General features: G+C 41.8%; 1 long non-coding RNA gene across 1 annotated transcript; it reads right to left on the bottom strand.

Annotated features, from left to right (window-relative positions):
• Nucleotides 1-451: 451 nt before the first annotated feature.
• Nucleotides 452-5,018, bottom strand: LOC113616487 (uncharacterized). The gene is made up of 4 exons (XR_003431309.1): nt 4,905-5,018; nt 4,264-4,427; nt 1,690-1,751; nt 452-679 (listed from the first exon to the last, which is right to left on the bottom strand). It is a non-coding gene; the product is annotated as an uncharacterized LOC113616487 (long non-coding RNA).
• Nucleotides 5,019-13,317: the final 8,299 nt, after the last annotated feature.

Genomic DNA, 13,317 nt, shown 5'->3' with positions numbered 1-13,317 from the left:
TGAAGGAACTGTTACCTATTTGACATATAGGAGCAGAGACAAATATTTAAGACTGAGGTACAGGAGAAGTTGACAAGGAAATTAGACATTAAAGGATTCAAAATTTTAAGAAGTGTTTGTTGCAAATCTGCAGCAGAGCTGTTTAAAATGGGATGAATACCAGAAACACCGGAGATGTTACTCAAAATGTAGACACCTCGCATTCTACCTCCCTGGTTTTGATTCAGCAGACCTGGGGTGGACCCAGGAATCTGGTATTTTTAACAAGACCCCAAGTGAGTTTAATGAAGTGCTTTGAGGATCCCACTTGGAGAAATCCTGACCCAAACAGCTAACATTTGTGTAGCATTAATTTAATGCCTACCATGCAGAGTTCTATGATATCTGGGGTGTATCTGTTAATGTTATTACTTGAAAGTGCACTGGTCCTTCCCTCCCACCTATGAGCACAGATTGCTTTCCCACATGGGCTCATACCTAAAGCCCACAATACTCCTGGGTGGTCAGAAACATTGAGTACTGTTATCCTGATGTATAGAAGACAATGGAGGGAAGGGTGGTGACTTACCTTACACTCTTGTTCCAGGAACCTGTCTAGTAGACTCGACATCACACTTGGTTCTTCTCTATTGGATCCTGCTCCTGGGACTCGAAGTCCACACCCTTCTCTGATGTTCCACTGTAAGGAGATAAGACAGCACATGAAATAGAGAGGAAAGAGAGATGAAGGGAAAGTACATGAAACACAGGGGAAGAGGTGAGGATGTTCTGCCTGCTCCCTCTCAGTTCACTGGAAGCTGTGCAGTGATGCTCTTCCTCTTCCCCAGCTCCATCACACAGCCCCCTCTGCACACACAGCAGTGACACTGAGGCTCACAGGTCATGGACATGTGCGCTTATCCCTGCTTATGTTACATGTCCAAGTACTCTCCCTGGAGGTCATGCTACTATGGTAATGCCAGAGGCATCATATTGACAGAATGAAGTAAGCAAAGTTGGAATGGGGAACTAACATTGCTGAGGGCCTAATAGGTGCCACACACTGAAGGCTGTAATTATCAGACTTTTTCTCTTCAGTTCCTCAAAGGGATGTTCTGAGGTGGGGATCATAATTTTCTTTCTACACATTAGGAGATACTCAGGTTTAGAGAACAAAGTACATGTTCAAAGAATTCTAAGGAGGTGTCAAATAGACACAGAAGCCAACTTAAAGCGACCTCTATTGGCCAATTCTGGGACATTTTGAGCATCAAAATAAATATAGCATCAGATGGTAGCCCTCTGAGCAAAATAGGAATCTATGAGTCATACTGATATAAATATTAAAACAGAGAGAAGAGAAAGCTCTACCTCCAGTCAAATTTCAATGAACAAACGGAAAGGAATGAGCAAATCAGAAAAGCAACACTTGACAACTATCATAGTAATAAATAATTCAGGTTAGAATTATAAAATGATGTTCAAGCTGTGCCAAATCCCACAGCAGTCACTGAGTCACCATGGTAACCATGCTGGCCAAGTGAAGCTGGAAAAAAAACGAACAACAACCACTGTGATTTGGTTCCAATTACGTGCTAGGAAGTTAACAGGACTGACATGACCACAGGATTAATCTCAAGTATTCCTTATAATAAAGATTCCTGGCAGCTTCCCCAATATACATACAAACGTACATGCTCATATACATACATGCTCTCTCCTTCTGTCTGTTTCACCACCTGATAACCCAGGAATTCATTGAGGAAGATTTGCTGGGGGACAGAAAAGAAGAACCCCATAATTAAATTGGTTCAATTCTAACCACACACATGAAGTTAAAAGCTACCGTAACTATTTTCTTTCAGTGGCTAATTTTTCTGGAGATGTCATGTAGAATTATCTCCATGACATTTTCCTGCCTAGCTTCAGCACATTGCCAATAATGTCTAAAAGCTGATATAGAAACACAGTCAAAAGCATGTTATTCATTAAGTAGCTTTTCCACCCTAGGGTAGCCTGTGCTTTCAACCAAAAAGTTCCTGCAATGGCTATTGTTAAGCATTTGGCTGCTGACAGTTCAGTGAAAATATAGTAATTGAAAACTGTATTTACAAAATAATGCTCTTTACAATAGCATCAAAAAGTCTGAAATACTTATGGATAATCTGTCCACAAATGTGCAAGGCCTGTACTGAACACTACAAACCATTGCTCAGAAAAATTAAAGAAGACTTAAATAAATGGAGAGACAACTGTCTTTAAGGGTCAGAAGATTCAGTATTGTTAAGATGGCACTTCTCCCCAAACTGATCTATATACTCAGTGCAATCCCAATAAAAATCTTAGAAAATATTTTTTAAAAGAAATTTATGGGCCAATTCTGAAGTTCATGTGGAAATGCAGAGGCCATGAACTATGAAAAACAACTTTGAAAAAGAATAAGGTTGAAGGATGAACACTCCCAGATTTGAAGACTTACTATAAACCTACGGCAATCAAGGCAGTGTGGTATTGGAATCAAGGTAGATAAGCAGATTGAAGGAAAATAATAAAGAGTCCAAGAATAGATGCAAACATACATGGAAAACTGATTTTTGAAAAAGAGGCAAAGGCAATTCAGTGGAGAAATGATAAGTCTTACCAACAAACGGTGCTGGGACAAGTGGATATTATATACACAAATATAAACTGTGACGCACATATCACCTTATACACAAAAGTCCACTCAAAATGGATCATAGACCCAAATATACTCTAAAGCTATCAACCTTCTAGACGAAATATAGGAGAAAAATCCTTGTGACCCTGGGTTAGGTGAAGATTTCATAAATGAGACACCGAAACTATAATCCATAAGTGAACTAATACATACACTGGACTTCTAAGTTAAAAACTGCCCTTCCTAAGATACTGGTGTGAGAATGAAAAGTCAAGGCACTGAGTGGGAGAAAATATGTGCAAATTACATATCCGACAAAGGACCTATATCCAGAATATAGAAAATCTATCAAAAGTCATTTAGGAAAACAAAGACACTATAATAAATAAATGGGGGAAATTTTTGAATAGAAATTTCACCAAAGAAGATATAGAATTAGCAAATAAGCACATGAAAATATGCTCAACAACATCATTAGGGAATTGCAAATTAAAACTACAATCTGATACCACTACATCCACATGAGAGTGGCTAAAATTAAAAAGACTGATCATCCCAAGCATTGGCAAGGTTGTGGAGGATGGAACTCTCACACACTCCTGGAGGGAATGAAAAATGGTGCAACCAGTTTGGCAGTTTCTTAACAACGTTCATCTTACATCTACCATATGATCCAGACACTGCACTCTTAAGTATTTACCTGAGGGAAAGAAAGCATATGTCCATGCAAAAACTAATACACAAATATTCACTGGAGGTATAATTAAAAAACAACAACAAATTTCAAACAAATTGCAGTATATCTGTATACTGGGATACTAGTCATCAATAAAAAAGAATGAACTATTGATACATGCAACAAAAGGGATAAATCTGAAATAAATAGGCTGAATGAAAGAAGCCAAACCAAAACCAATGAACTAAAAAAACCTTTATGATTCCATCTGAATAAAACTCCAGGATATGAAAACTAATCTATAGTGAGAGAAGTTCAGTGGTTACCTCGGTACACTGCAGAGGGAGGGGAGGGAGGCCAGGTAATAAAGAGCTGAAACTGTTATGTACTGGGAAAGTAAACGTAACTATATTTAAGAGTATTTGGTTATTTTAGCAGATTAATAAGACACTCTAAAGTAATTATTTAAAAATATAAATTCTTAAAACATATTTTAAACTTACATTTGGAAATTTTCTGCCTTCTTAAAACTTTTCATTATAGAATAGATAAAAACATGGCTTCCAGGGAAGAAACTATATTACAATCTCAAATCGCTAGGAAGACTTTCTAACCAAATGCATATTTCAACAACCACCTGATAGAAACATGGGAATCACTGAATAATATTTACCCAGTGAGAACAATTTAGGTATATTTATTCCAAATGCATGTTAAAGATCAAGTTCCTCCCTCAGACTGGACAAATAATTGCTTTCAGACAAAAGAAGACATTTCTAATGGACCTCAAGGGCTATTACAAAGCATGCAGCTGCTGATAGAATGGAGTTCCACCTGCTAAAACTTTTCTTCCATGATAAGATCAAAGTAGCTTCTCTACTTTTAGGCTAGTATGTGAACCTCACAAGAGCTATTCCACAGCATGCTTTTATCAGATCTGTGAACTCACTTGAGCCAGGCGGCATAACCAAATAAAGATGTGAACTGTTGGGTTCTCCTGAAGACTGTTGCCTTTGAATCTGGAGTAGAAGCTTCAGAAGCCATCAGGACACAGATCCTCAGAAACTGCCCCCTTCAGACACCTGATATGAGCAAGGCCATCGGCATGAGGAGCTGCACAGGGAGAGACAGATCCAGCAATTACCATGCTTTACTGGTGTAACTGTGTGCCCTGCACCGTGCTAAGCACTGGGTTAGTGACAATGACAGTGAAACAACTGGGTAGTGATCCTAACCACCAGAAGGTACAATGAGCTTCCCACCAGGGCCTTTTTCTTCTCCTTTCCTCATATGTCCCCTAAGAACAAAGTGGAAAAGGAATAAGAAGTGGCCTGAATTCGTACAGACATTCATGCTCCTGCAATAACCACAGGACCATCGGCTTATTCACGTGTTATCGCTAAACGTTCACAGCGATCCTGTGGGGAAAGCATTCTTATCCCCATTTTACAGAGGGGAAAGCTGAGGCTCAGAGAGTCGTTACCTGTTTCACCTCCCGCGCCCCTGCCTTTAGAAGGAAAGTGGCTCCAGGACACCCCTGGAGCAGGACACCGCACCCACTGGGGCTGGGCGGGACCCCAATGGCTTTACCTACGAGACAGCGGAGGCACCAAGCCCCAAAGCGGGAAAGAGGTGACTTGGATGTGGATCCCTTTATCTCCCCACACCCCAGGGCGGCCCAGCCCGCACCTCACGGACCCACACTCTCAGCTGAGTCCCAAAAACCTGAAGGCGAAACCTGCTTCTCTCATCAAGCAGCGTCCGTCTGTATTAAAAAATCGTCACGGTCGCCATATTGACGTCAGGTTTCTATGGCAACCGCGAGGCGCAGGCTTGTTTCTCCACATCGGAAATGCCTCTTCACAGCCATCCATCCACACCCTGGATTTCGCCGAAAGCAGAGTACCTTTGCTCTTCAGGCTGCCACCGGAGAAATAGAGGCACTAGACTGGGACCCGGGCGGTTGGCGAAATTCTGCCCACGTTGTTGTAACAAGGCATGTGCCTGTCGTCAGGAATTTTGTGTTAAAATGAGACAGGAAGGAAGTATCAGTATAACAAAACTCAGGGAGGTGTCCTAGGGTTTTTGAAGGTGAACTAGCCCTCAGAGGGTGAACGTGTAAAATCACAGGCCATGCTAAGCAGTTAGCCATCTGTGGCAGAAAACTAAGAGACTGACTGTAATCATGTGACTGAATGATCGAGGAACACACAAAATAAATGCCATTTAGGCAATTTGGGAATTATTTAAAGAAAGCAGGCCTAGAATATTATAGTTATTTAGTAGGCAGAAACTTAGTCAGTTGGGCCATACATTGGTTTGTCCTGGGGAATTCTAATCCTCCATTCCTGTTAACTTCTTCTATATGAAGGGGCATCCATGACCAAAACACTTCTAGACTCTCCATACACTCATTTCTTCTCTATCACAGGAACGACTTACCTGATTAGTGACACTGGAAGGAGAAACTAATTGCACAGCTCAGGCCCGCTCCCTTCAAAACTCTTGGTGGTGAGTTGCCCTTATGGAGCACATGTTCTGCTCTGCCCTCATAGGTGGGTCTTACAATTGGCCCACAGTTCTCTCCCCTTTCTGTGTCTTGCTGGCTCCCAATTATTCCTATGGTCTTGCTCCAAAATTCTTGGGCTTCTAAAGGCTTCCCCACTCCTAATACATCACTGCTCCACATCTGAGCTCTAAACCAATTAAGAAATATGAAAAAAGAATTAAGAACAATATATCAACTTTACTCCTTATAAAAGTGATATTGAGAAAGTGGCTTAGATCTACAGGCACATTTCCTATTAATGAACCTAGAATCAGATAGACTTATCCACCCAGTAGTACTACACTGGAACTGTCACAAAGGTCAAGGACTACAGTGCATTATCTGTCTGGTGGCTGTCAGCTCAGGGTGCTCTCAGTTCCTAGAGGCAACTCTAATTCCTTGTCATGTGGACCCCTCTGTCTTTGAGCCAGCAACAGCACATTTATTTATTTATTTATTTATTTTTTAACATCTTTATTGGGGTACAATTGCTTTACAATGGTGTGTTAGTTTCTGCTTTATAACAAAGTGAATCAGTTATACATATACATATGTTCCCATATCTCTTCCCTCTTGTGTCTCCCTCCCTCCCACCCTCCCTATCCCACCCCTCCAGGCTGTCACAAAGCACCAAGCCAATATCCCTGTGCCATGCGGCTGCTTCCCACTAGCTATCTACCTTACTACGTTTGTTAGTGTGTATATGTCCATGACTCTCTCTCGCCCTGTCACAGCTCACCCTTCCCCCTCCCCATAACCTCAAGTCCGTTCTCTAGGAGGTCTGCGTCTTTATTCCTGCCTTACCCCTAGGTTCTTCATGACATTTTTTTTCCTTAAATTCCATATATATGTGTTAGCATACGGTATTTGTCTTTTTCTTTCTGACTTACTTCACTCTGTATGACAGACTCTAGGTCTATCCACCTCATTACAAATAGCTCAATTTCGTTTCTTTTTATGGCTGAGTAATATTCCATTGTATATATGTGCCACATCTTCTTTATCCATTCATCCGGTGATGGGCACTTAGGTTGTTTCCATCTCCGGGCTATTGTAAATAGAGCTGCAATGAACATTTTGGTACATGACTCTTTTTGAATTTCGGTTTTCTCAGGGTATATGCCCAGTAGTGGGATTGCTGGGTCATATGGTAGTTCTATTTGTAGCTTTTTAAGGAACCTCCATACTGTTCTCCATAGTGGCTGAACCAATTCACATTCCCACCAGCAGTGCAAGACTGTTCCCTTTTCTCCACACCCTCTCCAGCATTTATTGTTTCTAGATTTTTTGATGATGGCCATTCTGACTGGTGTGAGATGATATCTCATTGTAGTTTTGATTTGCATTTCTCTAATGATTAATGATGTTGATCATTCTTTCATGTGTTTGTTGGCAGTCTGTATATCTTCTTTGGAGAAATGTCTATTTAGGTCTTCTGCCCATTTTTGGATTGGGTTTTTTGTTTTTTTGTTATTGAGCTGCATGAGCTGCTTATAAATTTTGGAGATTAATCCTTTGTCAGTTGCTTCATTTGCAAATATTTTCTCCCATTCTGAGGGTTGTCTTTTGGTCTTGTTTATGGTTTCCTTTGCTGTGCAAAAGCTTTGAAGTTTCATTAGGTCCCATTTGTTTATTTTTGTTTTTATTTCCATTACTCTAGGAGGTGGGTCAGAAAGGATCTTGCTGTGATTTATGTCATAGAGTGTTCTCCCTATGTTTTCCTCTAAGAGTTTGATAGTTTCTGGCCTTACATTTAGGTCTTTAATCCATTTTGAGCTTATTTTTGTGTATGGTGTTAGGGAGTGATCTAATCTCATACTTTTACATGTACCTGTCCAGTTTTCCCAGCACCACTTATTGAAGAGGCTGTCCTTTCTCCACTGTACATTACTGCCACCTTTATCAAAGATAAGGTGTCCATATGTGCATGGGTTTATCTCTGGGCTTTCTATCCTGTTCCATTGATCTATCTTTCTGTTTTTGTGCCAGTACCATACCGCCTTGATAACTGTAGCTTTGTAGTATAGTCTGAAGTCAGGGAGCCTGATTCCTCCAGTTCCTTCTTTCGTTCTCAAGATTGCTTTGGCTATTCGGGGTCTTTTGTGTTTCCATACAAATTGCAAAATTTTTTGTTTGCAACAGCACATTTAATCTTTCTTGTACTTTGAATCTCTGACTTCTCCTCCTGTAAACAGCCAGAGAAAATTATCTGCTTTAAATGGCTTGTCTGATTAGGTCAGGCCCACCCATATAGTCTCCATTTTGCAATATAACATACCATAATCATGGAATTGATATCTCTTCATATTCATTGGTTCCACCCACACTCAAAGGTGAGGGGATTATACAAGTCTGAGAATCATTGGAGATCATCTTAGAATCCTGCCTACCACATGGAGCTTCAGACCAAAAAATGTGCAACCTTTAATCAGTGATATCCAGCTTTAAACTGAGTTTTCTGACCCAAAGCTCAGGCTACTGGTATAGAACATCATATTGTTAGGGCTGAGGCCAGAACAAAGGGAGTGCCTCAAACGAGGTTCTATAGTCAGGGATATGTCTGGTCTCCTGACTCCAATTTCCTCTCCAGCATCCGCATTATTTTGCTCTGTACTATCTCTTCTACCTCAGAATCATTGGGAAACTTCTCTTCCTTTAGTGTCAAACTAGATGATAAACTAAGGGGACAGGAAAGCATACACTTTAACAGGAGACAGAATGGTGATTTTCTTCTCTTTCCCCAACTTCCACAAGTAACTCATCCCATAATTCATAACTGGCACTAAAGCTAATACATTATGATATATTTCAGCTCTTGCTACTACCTTTCCAAATGCTCTTTATGGCAGTAGTGCTCTTTGGATTAGAATAATTTCACCTCCTCTCTGGGAGGGAGGAGCCCGGTGGGCCAGAACTGATATGTGATACCATAATCTGGTTGAAGTCTTACTATGTCCCATATGTACTTTACAGGTTTTCTCACTTACAGCCCAGGACAGCACTGTGAGAAAGGTATCATGATAAGTCACAGATAACCAAGCTCAGGCTGACAGAGCCTATGTCACCTTTTCAGATAAATGGCAGGATGGGGTGAGGTCCCATCTCTTTCCCTCCCCACAGTATGACCAGGAGCTTCCCATTTAGAAGATGATAGTTTTACACTTCCCCAGTATTGTGCCCTCATGGGTACACACTCAACAACTTCTCTTGTTGAGGAAGATCATAGATGATTAAATACTGCTCCTTGGACCAAGATGCCTAACGGTGGGGTCACACAGATTGGCTGGTCCCTGAGATCACTCCCAGGCTCACTGATCCCACCCCACTGACATCAGGCTTGGGCATGTGACTAGATGTGGCCAAATATAAGAGGAAATCAAATATGCCCCTTGAGTGGAAGTGTTAAGAACCATTGAGAGGTTCCATCAGTACTCTTTTTTCCCTCTGCCTCAGAATGTCCCAGATTTCTTGTAAAGTAGTTTCACTCATCTAATCTTTCAGTAACACTAGGATATGAGAATTTAAATGATGACAGGAATGCTTGTGAAGAGAGAAGCTAAATGGCTTATACCCAAATTTGGCCTGATAGAAGATCAATTCAAATCTTATGCCCTAAAACTGAGTCAAAAGCCAGGAGAAGTTACGCATCTTAGCCAGGGTCATACAGAAAATAGTTAGGGACCAACATTTCCTTCCTTTTGCTCCATTGCTTTCTCCAGAACACCCATCATCATGCTTGTGCTTCTCTGGGTGTTTATGTTTACTGAGCCACAAGATGAACTCACATACCCAGTTAGTGGGCATTCCTGATGTTAACTCTCCAAGAGGGCCTCATAAGAGCTCAGTAAAGGTACACTGATTCCATGGAAATGGGGTGACAATTTTTCCCCTAGCCCACCTCCATTAGACAACTTTACAACACAAAAGTGGCACCAACTCTTAAACACTAGGTGGGTCTGTGTGAGTTATATTCCTTCTTGTTGTCATAGTTCCAGAAGCTCTTTAGGACATAGTTATGCTGTTTAGGGCTATGTAGTTTAGGTTAAAGTAATCTTGGAAGCAGAAGTGAGGAAGTGGAGTAGGAAGGAAACTAACACTTCAAGGGCCTACTACTGGCCAGACAGTGTGTTAAGAACTCTACATACTGTTTTTATAACTTCTTACAATTGTTCTGTAAGTTAAGTATCAGTATTCCCGTTACAACTCATTCCTCCTCCAAGGCACACTCTACCGAGGCTCAGAGAGGTTAAATACATTTTCCAAGGACACACCTGATAAGAGGCAGCATAGTTATTCTAATCCAGGGTTGTTGGATTCCAAAGTTGGGTTCTACGCTGAATCTGTGCACATAGGGTGGGTAGTAACGTTTACCTTGCTCTAGAGCAGGTTTTCTCAACCTCAGCACTGTTGACACTTTGGGTCAGAGAACTCTTTGTTGTGAAGGCTGTTCTATGTATTGTGGGATGTTTAGCCTCTACCCACAAGATTTCAGTAGCACCCCCAGTTGTGACTACCAAAAATGTTTTCAGACATTTCCACATGTCTCCTGGAGCTGGGGAACAAAATCACCACCATTTGAGAACTACTGCTGTAGATACACATTTCTGACAGGTAATTGGATACATGGGTCTGGAGACTAGAAAAAAGTCCTGAGATGAAGACAAGATTTATAGGCTGAATGGGGCCTGGCATGTAGTAGATGCCCCATAAATATTTGTTAAATAAATGCAAATGGCTTATAAAATTGAGAGTCGTCAAGCCTTTTTATATCCTTATACCAGTTCTACAAACTGAAGTAGGATCATTCTTATAAACTTTATCAAAATCTGCATTTTCAACCCAACATTTATTGCTTAGCTTTTGTTTCCCTTTGTAAAAGTAATGTATTTGAGATGGAAGAACATGTCTAAGTGAGTTACACTACCACCAGGTAAATCCAGAGCCAGAACTCAACATTAAGATGGTGGAACAAGAGACTGAAGGTCCAGTGTAGCCTATATTTCTGTGACAGACGCCATGCTAACTACTTTAATGACATTAACATATTTGATCTTCACAACAGCCTTTAAGGTTTTATCACCATTTATGGATCAGAAATTCAAGGCATGGAGAGGTTAAGGAACTTGTCTAGGTCACACGGTTAGTAGGAGACAGAGGAAGCGCCCTTCCCAGGACTGTATGGTATTAAAGCCCATTGATATTAACCACAAAGGTATCCTACCATGCATCAACAGATATCTCTAAAGCCTTGCCCAGGGTCTGGAACTCAGTGACTTTTTAACTGAATTGAACTTAGATATAGTGACTGAATGTAGAATTCTTCTGAGCCTGCAGCATGACTCTTAAAATAATTCCTTGAACTTACATGGAAAAATATCTCCCTTCTAGAAACTCAAAGTATTTTTCTGAATAGAAATAACTTTATTCTCTGGCCCAGACCTAGCTGGCTGGGAGAAGAGGCTGGTGTGATCCTCTTTGACAGGTGAGACCACCTCCTCTTTGGGCAGTGACTTACCCAAGGTCATCCCAGAGTTTTGAGGTGAGGTCTGCCCCCGGGACCCAGGGAGATCTCCTGGATGGTACTGTAGGGTCCTGTACAAAATACACAGAAATAGTTTTTGATGCTATGCAGCACCCTACCTTTCAAAGGTTCAATGGAAAAGTATTTTCTTGAAGTTATCTGCAGCCAGAAGTAAGGGAACATGACAGCACATGGAATGAGAACAAACAGGATGATGACTTTCTTCCTTTTCCCCAGCTTCTCCAGGGGAGGAGAGCAGAAAACAGCAGGTTTTCCAGGGGCTCTCTCTTTACCCCCTTTCTTACCCCTTTGCTCCAGCCCAGCCCTTTGTGACATTAGAGTAATGTAGACAGAAGCCAGGAACCTGGGGTGCCCTGACAGTGGGGACAGAAAGATGGGAGGTGCCTGACAACCAGAATGGTACATCAGGAAACACAGGTACTGAAGCCCATGCCATGGCCATTGGTTCATCCATCAAGCTCTCAGTTTCCACCTGTTTGTTTGCAGTGCCATCACTCTACCCCAAAGCAATGAAGCTCACACATAACACAAATATGTATTTTCCAAGTGAGACTAAGAGGAGTGAAGTGACTTACAGACATGAACAGGGAGGTCTCCTGTCTCTCTTGATCCAGTGTCCAGTGTCCTGTCTGGCAGACAAGTGGCTTTGATCTCACCCTTCAGGATCTCAAAGAAATCACTCTTCTCTCATGTGAAACAAGGAAATAAGGGGACAGGAAAACATGGGAAACACGGGAAACAGAGTCAGTGGTGAGTTCATTCCCTTACCCCAAACTCCATTCATGGGGCACATGACTCAGTTGAATGGAAATGGTGCAAACACCTTTTTTCCCCAGCCCTCAAGGCACTTATTCCACTGCATGAAACGGCGTTGACTCACAGTCAAAATGGAAACATGTGTGTATTTTCCTTCTTCTCTCCACATGCTCTCCAGATCATGCTGCCCCTCAAATATATTCACATCTGTAGTTCACCCTCTCTTGCCCCCTCCACTACTAGTAGGGTAAAGCTCCACCAGATTCCTGACTCTCAGCAGATCTGTCCTCAAAAATTGTGAGTCCCTCTTCCTTTTTCCTTTGAATGTATGGCTCGGCTTCCGTCTTCACAGGCCCATTGAGGCTGGAAGGGAATGGGACCAAGGCCCTAAGTCACACAGTGACTGTACCGTCCTCACATTCCCAGGGTGCTGGATGCCTCCTGATGAGCATCTTTCTGATCCCAGTGGATCACTCCAGGAGAGCAGGGAGGTGGCAGGATCCTCCTTTGGAAGAAAGCTGTTTCTAGGCAAGAATTATAACTCAGAGGTTGTATTCAGTTCCATCAGTTTTAGACATGGAGAGAGTCACAGAGTAAGGTTGTTCATGTGGTAGATTCTTTTAAAGGAATTAATTTAGGCCTCCTGGCAAAGTGAAGGGAGCTGCCTCTGATGAGAGCCAGGCAAAGGGCTTCTGAGAAATGACCTCCTCTCCCTGAGACTAATTGGGGAGGAGGGTGGATGAGGTCTTTCCTTGAGGGCCCTGGGGGACAAAGAACCCCATGTCTAGCATAATCCACCCAAAACAAGAGTAAGGATTTATAGTGAAGCCCAGAAGGAGATAACTACATGTGACAAACAGTGGCTGGACACTTTTGATGAGTGCTACAACATTTCTTTTCCCACCCCATATACTGGCAGAAAAGAATCACAAGTCATTTTTTCAGTACGAAATGGGAAACACCAAATAAATTAGTCAGTGAATAAAGTTTCTAGGAAAACTAGCAGTAGCTCCTCCACCCAAGGCTGAACTGGCAACCAAGACTCTGATAAGCAGCTCTGCATGCTAGGGTAATAATGGAAGTTTCAGAGGAGAAAAAAAAGAGGCAGGTAATAATGGAGCCACCCCGTTGCCAGGTCAACAGACACTGAACTGCTC

Source organism: Aethalodelphis obliquidens, unplaced genomic scaffold (genome assembly GCF_003676395.1).
Source record: "Aethalodelphis obliquidens isolate GAN/ISIS:26980383/991018 unplaced genomic scaffold, ASM367639v1 scaffold144, whole genome shotgun sequence".
Lineage (NCBI taxonomy): Eukaryota > Metazoa > Chordata > Mammalia > Artiodactyla > Delphinidae > Aethalodelphis > Aethalodelphis obliquidens.
The sequence above is the reverse complement of the archived record's forward strand: the minus strand, read 5'-3'. Positions and strand labels throughout refer to the sequence as shown.